The sequence below is a fragment of the Hemicordylus capensis genome, chromosome 2 (genome assembly GCF_027244095.1).
Source record: "Hemicordylus capensis ecotype Gifberg chromosome 2, rHemCap1.1.pri, whole genome shotgun sequence".
Classification (NCBI taxonomy): Eukaryota; Metazoa; Chordata; class Lepidosauria; order Squamata; family Cordylidae; genus Hemicordylus; species Hemicordylus capensis.
In genome coordinates this window covers 200,408,721-200,416,191 of record NC_069658.1, presented here as the reverse complement: position 1 = coordinate 200,416,191, position 7,471 = coordinate 200,408,721, and the positions used below count along the sequence as shown (strand labels likewise).

The 7,471-nt window shown below is 43.4% G+C and overlaps 1 protein-coding gene across 1 annotated transcript in view; it reads left to right on the top strand.

Moving 5' to 3' along the window:
- Nucleotides 1-7,471, top strand: part of HOXC6 (homeobox C6) — a 163,812-nt gene that overhangs the window by 30,530 nt on the left and 125,811 nt on the right. The window lies entirely within an intron of this gene.

Genomic DNA, 7,471 nt, shown 5'->3' with positions numbered 1-7,471 from the left:
ATCCATTTTCTTGGTTCTTTCCTGTTTCCCTTTCCTTTCCCCATAATGGATATTTGGGGGTGGCTGATACTTTTTACTGACCTTCCTTCTACGAGAGATGGAAAGGTACCTAGAAGATTTGTGCCTTCTGTGAAATCAAAACTATTTCTACCATGACAGGGAGCATGCTCAGAGTGGGATCACGTGATCCCTGCCCTCCACTCAAGAAGAGGAAATAACACATCGAGGATGATATATGTGCCCAAAACCCAAACAGAAGAGAACATGCATTGACTGACAGGCAATGTGACATTCGCACGTCTGCCACAATTCCATCCTCCCCCGCCCCCAGTTTTTCACTACCGCAAGTAATTCAGTCAAACTTCATTAGTCCCAGCTTGATCTCTTATTTTGACTTAAAAATTGTATCGTTGTGGGAATTTCTTTCTTTCTTTCTTTCTTTTAAAGCCATAAATATAGCCCATGTTCTGCCACAGGTAGAGAGGATAGATCATAGTGCTTAACTATTAATCGTGTGTGCTCTCATTTGGAAATATTTGTAATTCAGGGGCATTCTCCTTAAAATTCCTTCTGAATGATTTGGAATCAAGATTGGACTCCATAAAAAACGAGCTCAGTAAAAGAATATCACTTCAGCTCTGTGATGTATGAAAAAATAGCGAGCTGAAAATAAAAGTCGAAGGAGCGACAAGGTGGTGGGAGAGCTATGTGGTAAACAGCCGCTTACAACATTGTGCAAAGCCAGGTGCCTTTTTTAATGGAAAGGGGGACAATTCATCTGTCTTTCTGTCTAGTATTAGTCTCAACCAGGTATGATTTAGTGCTTTTTTTTTAAGTGGGTGAGAATGCAAATTCATTATTCCTCTATTTAGAGATGTATCCCTCCCTGTCCCTAGATACAGGGCGGATAGCAGTGTCAGTCACTGCTTGGCATGCAAGACGACATGCAAAGGGAGAGGAGTGGCGCGGTCCTGCAAACCTGACTTACAGAAACACGACCCGTAGCAATGCTGGGCTAGCTGAGCACAGCTGGACTGTAGGTTAGTCAGAGAAAGCCGCCTTTTCCAAAGAAATAGCTTCCTGAGTGCTTACTTGAGAATTGCATGAAGTGAATTCTGTCGGCATTCAGCGCGCAGCCAAAGATACCAGGAAGGTCTTACAAAAACTTACGTAGTATGACCTTTTCAAGCCGCCATATTTGATACACTTTGTATCCACTAACAGAGGAAATAGAGATCGACCAGGTGGAGGGTCGCTATTACAATACAAATCACTGGGGGGGCGGGGGGCGGGATCCAGAAGATTTAATTAAAAATCACATTTTTTTCAACAAGAACGACGCTCCTTCGTTCCCTTAAATTTGGCTGCATTTTTCCATTTTTGTAGACATGAGAGGAATAAAAAAATAAGGTTGAAACGGAAGCAAACTCTTGTGGAAGCAACGTTCCAGGAAAGCCAATTGGACCCACTTCTGTGTACATATGGCTAGTTACTGGGTGTCGACTTCTCTTTGTTCCTAAAGGCGTTGCAAAATACTGCCAGCATATCCCAAACAAATATTTGCATCGGGCAAATTTTCAGTTAATCTAGATTTCTTCAGGGTGTCTCCCCCTACCCCCGTGAAATGAATATATGGTGAATTTTGTGGCATTCCGAGCCTTGTCAGTAAAGAGACTTGGCCATTATTTTCGTCTTCCAATGCAAATTGCAAAATTCATTTTAAACAGGCATTTATTGGCATTTCTCCTCCTCCCGCAAACTCTCTGGTTAGAACAATCTGAGGATATTGTGAATGGAATTGTATTTGCATGTCTCCCGTGGGTGCTTTATACATTAGAACACTTTAAAATGGCTGTTGTAAAGAACTCGCTTCTACAGGAAACCTATTGAGAATATTAATTAATCTGTGGGAGAGTGCTTGAAAATATTATCCTTTAAAATATTGTAATATGTTGAGCAACCCAGCAGAGAGGTGGGGGGATGGGGCGTCTTAGATAGTGGGAAAGGATTCACAATGTGTGGTGGGTCCCACTAAATTCACTAATTTCATCCAGATCTCAATTATCTTTCTCATGGGGTGGGCTGTCGAATACATCATATTTTATCCCCCTCCCCTTTTAAAAAAGAGTCTATCTTGCGTCTATGCAAATTGCACTGATTGACTGATTTGTTCCTGGTATTGATTTATTATCCGGTTCTGAAAGAGCTTCTCTATCAAATGGCGTTTCCATTCGGTCAAGAGTTGAATCCCCAGTTATTGATTTTTGTGCGATTGTGCTGTGCTTGACTTAAAGGTTTTTGGTGTGTGTGTGTGTGTGTTTGGTCTCTCCTGCCAGAGACCCATATTAACTATGCCTTGTACCCCAAAATTATGGCAACTGTTGTCGACTTCTTATTGGAGAGGGGGTTCTGTTAGAGAGTGAACCTTCCCCGATATAAAGGCGGTGCTGAATCCTATGCTTCATCAGTATTACTATAAACAAAGCAATACTTCCAGTATTTTACTGTGTGTGTCTTCAAAAATAACTTATAAACCTATTTGTCCTTCCATAGATCAGTCCATATGTCTAGGCTTGCTTTTTGGAGCTTAGACAATGGAAGAGAGTACAAAAAAACAACAACAAATGTACAGTTCGTTACCCTTTTCTCCTGCAGTATCTGGTGACACTTATTCCTCAATTCACTTATATTAATTAATGTAACATCAAATTAATACAGTATAGCACAATGCATATGCGAGATCTATCTACACACCTTCATCCTTGTATACCTGGTTAGATATACCTGTAGATGCTTGTATGCAGCAGTATATGTATACAACTATTAATACGTCTCTGCCCGGTATTTCCTGACAAGTACAGATTTCTCCCCATTCAGTGACCCAACGAGAACAGTCACGTGGGGAAAAGCGAGTTACTACTGTTGACCTTTCTATTTATTTTGTGTCCAAGTCAGGATCAGAGTTTGCTTGAGACTGTAACATAAACAGCCACAGTAACATGAACTGTAATGTAATCTATAAAGCATTTGCAGGAGATTTGCGAAGCCTCTTAAGCATGCCTGTGGTAAAAGCACGCCTCTGCTCTACCCGTCTTTGAAGACAGAAAACTTTTTTCTCTCTCTCTCTCTTTCTCCTTCCTTTCCCTTCCCTATTTTTTGCGGCGGGGCATGATGAGATGGGAAGAACTATCAGTGCCAGTATTTCCCCTTTGAAAAACAGTACCCTACTCCCACCCCCAGAATTGCTATGATTCCCCTTCCCCCAACCCCTCCACTCACCAGGTGGCTTCTAATCAGATATACCTCCCCCCCCCCCCGCACCTCAAATAAAAGTGATGGGTGGCTAGACTTTTATTACAGGAGCCTTTTCCAGGCAGGAAAGGGAGGGGGTCGTAAACTCACGTAGGTGTCCGGTTTGATCTGTCTAATCACAGGAAGTGGGGGCTGTGGAGATGGGTGGCTTCGAGGTTGTAAATTCCACCGATCTGCCAGCCCTTTGCTTTCCTTTCCTTTCTCAAAGGTGCCTGTGAAAAAGATGAAACAAGGGGGGGGGGGCAATAAACCACTCGTGCTGTGGTGTAGGAAAGAGTGCACCCAGCACCACTGAACCCCCACCCCCACCCCCGTAAGTTAGGGCTGTAAACAAACACTTGTCTCTCCTGCCTGGAATCCCAGACCAGATACTTGTAGTGCTGACTCCTGTCGAAAAATGAGGTTTAAGACCCCTTGGTAGTGAAGATGGATGCGCCAAGGAGCTCTGGCAGGCTCTGACCCTCTCACGGATGGGAACTTCGTGTGCGCTAAAGGTGGCTCATAAAGCAGAAGCAGTAAGCAGCAGAACCTTTAAAGCAAGTGGTCCGAGTGGTGCCCTGCGGGAGGTGGTGTCAAGGGCCGAAGGAGCCTCTGGAGGCTTAGGCAGGGCTCGAATTGGGAGCCGCTCCCTGAACTGAAGTTGATGACCTGGCCTCTTGCGATTCACAGCCCAAAGGGGTTTCCCCTCCCGGCTGCCCGCCTTCTCTGGGCATTGGGATGTTTATAACCCTGCGGGAGGGAGGGGCGCAGAGAGAAAGAGAGAAAGAGAACCATACTTTCCCCAACCGACTTAGATTTGTGGCCTCAGGAGGTTCGCTGCCATCAAAATAGACACAGACACACACATACAGAGGGAAATCAGCTTTTCACCTCGGCATGCCGAGAATCAAACCTCCATGGGCACAGGCCGAGCCAAGAGCGCAGGCTTTTGACGTCGAGGCTATTAGCACACCTGATTAGAATATATTTAAAGGAAGAAAACAAAGAGGTGAAAGGGATCCCTTTTGGGGATCACTCCCTTTATGACTGATTTATGGGCAAGGGTTGGTGTACTGCTTTGTGTGTATGTTGTGGTAGGAAGTAATCTCTTCCTAGGAACACTGGTTGCCTTCAAATTAGCCAATATCTGTCTGTCTATCTATCTATCGCTGATCTGACAAATAATCTCTTAAATCATTAGATCATAGAAGATAGTATTTATCCTCTAACAGTTTCTCAACAAATACTTAGATGATTTTGATGATGATAAATAAAAACATAGAAAAAGAAAAACAGAAAAACAGAAATGAATGAATGAATGAATAAAATAAAGGCATTGCCTTAATACTCGCTGGGCAGGACTTCCCAACAGGCATTTCCACACAGTGTGACTTTCATTACACAAAGCTCTCTTTCCGACTGTTGCTACTGTTGCGCCTTTGTGCACGTTAAAAGGCCTTCCACACGGGTCGACATATATTTTACCTGTCGTTAACACCTTGGCACTTTACATCTGTGTTTTGTTGGATGTGTGTCTGTCGAAATTAATTCCCCTATAATGCTGCTGAGAAATCTGGAAGGGTGGCGGATTCTAGGCCATTCTTAAGGTTGCTAGGTCATATGTAAGCGGAGAAGTGGAGTATGAAGAAGCCTATATTTTATGCTGGCTTCCTAACAGGCTGCACTTGCTGTGCACCCTGTGTTTGCAGCGTGTTGTGTGCGCGTGCGTGCAGTGGACTGCTTTTAGGAGAAGTAGCTATCATTCTGCCCAGTTATTCTTCCACGCGTGTCTTTCCACCCCTCATTGTTGTCTCCTAGTGAATCCATCTTGGTGTTCTAGGGTACTCACCTTTCACGGGCTTTCCCATCCTAGACTGGGGGCTCATTCCATTTGAGAAAAGCCCCGCAATTATTCATGGTCATAGGGGCTTGGGGCGATTGGGGATGTGTGGTGGTTCCCTCTCCAGTTCCCGAATAAGGCAGGCGATTTCTTATCAGAACTGATGCAGGAAGCTTGGTTGTGTATGTCATTCCTGAGATTTCTCTTGTCCAGCTCCGCAGTTCCTCTGACTTCTGCAGGTTTGACTAATGACACTTGCAGTTGACAAAGTCTACAGAAATATAATCGCCATACACTTCTAGACCCTCCCACATTTATTTAACAGCACAGAACCTTCTGTTTTCATCGGCCCTCAAGTTTCTTTAAGTTCCGCCTGCTGCACTGTACTTACAGTTTACAGCCTTCCCTGAATTGCGGGAACTAATAAACGTTTTATTAAAAGGTTTTGATGGATTCACCTTTGGGATTAACTAAGATAATAGTTTATTACACTGTAAAAGATTAAACTGAGAGTACCCTGGTGGGGAAAAAAATAAACATTACAAATAACAAAGCTCCTCTTTAAGCATAATGCACCGTTGTTAACAGCCTCAATACATGACTCACTAGACTTTTTTTTTTAAGGATTCAGATACTCATCTGATATTCAAAGGTAATTAGAAGGATCTTTCTAGACATCCACAAATGCATTTCCCCCCAGTCCTTCCCTTGGTAGGTTCTACGTGGGGGTGATGGGGCTCCAGCGCCTGATCGATCAAAAGATCAAATCAGGTAGCATCAACCAAGAGTGGGCACTGCGTGGGGTAGGTTAATGGGACGAAAGGGATTCCAGAGTGATCACTGTCACTGAACTCATTTCTTCCCTTGGAAAGCAAATACTTTCTCTCTCGTATGGTACTTGATTCTCTCTTGAATGTTCTCCCCTGTCCCCTGCGTGCAGAAGGACTATTGCAGTCTGGATTAAAGCGCGTGCACATTCACATACATGCACTCATGCACACGCCTTTGTGTGCACAATCATTCAAATTTCCTGCTGACCATAGAGTCAGGAATCATGAGAAAAACTAAATATAGCCCATACAATCGGATATCAGCGAGCGAGCAAGATGGAGATGCGCGTTTACGCATGCTTCTGCTTCAAAGTCTGGAAGGTCTGTGTTGTTCTTTTGTTGTTCTTCTGTTGCAAGGACCTCACACAGACAGATACGTGACAGTGTATGCACCTTTGTCCGTGAATATGTTTGAATCTACCATTCCAGCATGTGTATATATAATTTGTGTGTTTGTAGGTACGTAGGTGTAAACAAAAACATCGAGATGTGTGTGTGTGTGTGTGTATAACAATTCAAATATATTTTTTATCCTATACACGAATATGTGTGAGTGTGCTTACTTGCAAACACTTATTATTCGTATATACTGGGAAAGCTATACATTCAGTCATAGAAGAGAATCTACATCTGCATTACTATGTATTCTTTCGAAAATGACAGGCGTGTATAGACATCCGGTACTCCCCCCCCCCCTTAAAGTAACATTAATTTAAAGAAGCCAACTATCTTATGCAATGTTTTTATAAGAGCTGGTGATCCAGCCCATCACTAGTTTCAGAGCAGTTGCCAGGAGGTTGCACTTCATTAGATTGTGCACCTACACACCTGTTTCCAAAGGATATCAAAGTTTGTTCTGATCTTTGCCTGGAAAGTCAGTGGTGCCCATTTGCCCCATCCCATCCCCATCCACTTCCCCCACTTCACGCCACTCTCTATTGTTGGGTAACCACTCAAGGATCTCATACAGCTCCAATAATTTCAACATATTTCTCATCCGAATGAACTATGGACACTGTGCTTCAGTTTCCTGCTTGACACCCGTAGACACCAACACATAGCTGTGCATATCACAGTACCACCCTATTTACTGTGGGCATCGGTTATTTTGCGAAACAGTTTATTTTATGAGTTCTATCCGGCTCTTAGAGCTCATAGAATGATAGGACTCATACAATAAATCGCGTCATTATAGGAAAATCAGACAGCATTAAAAATATAGAGCCTTATTGATTCCAGAAACTGAACTCAAGCCAGCCAGGATCTGGAGGAGGTACTTCTGAAGTTACTCCTGATCCAGAGAGCTGCTTTCTCCAAGGGGTGCTTCACATGAAGGTCCTGCTGAGTTCACACATGCGTGTTCATCACTGGACAACAAACCCAGTGTACACAGCATATTACACACCAAGCTCCACAAAAGGAGTTTTGATTTGAGATCATTTAAAATACAATCTGTTTTCAGTGGAGGTAGATCAGAGTTCAGGTATAGTTCATGGAAGGACGAAGATTG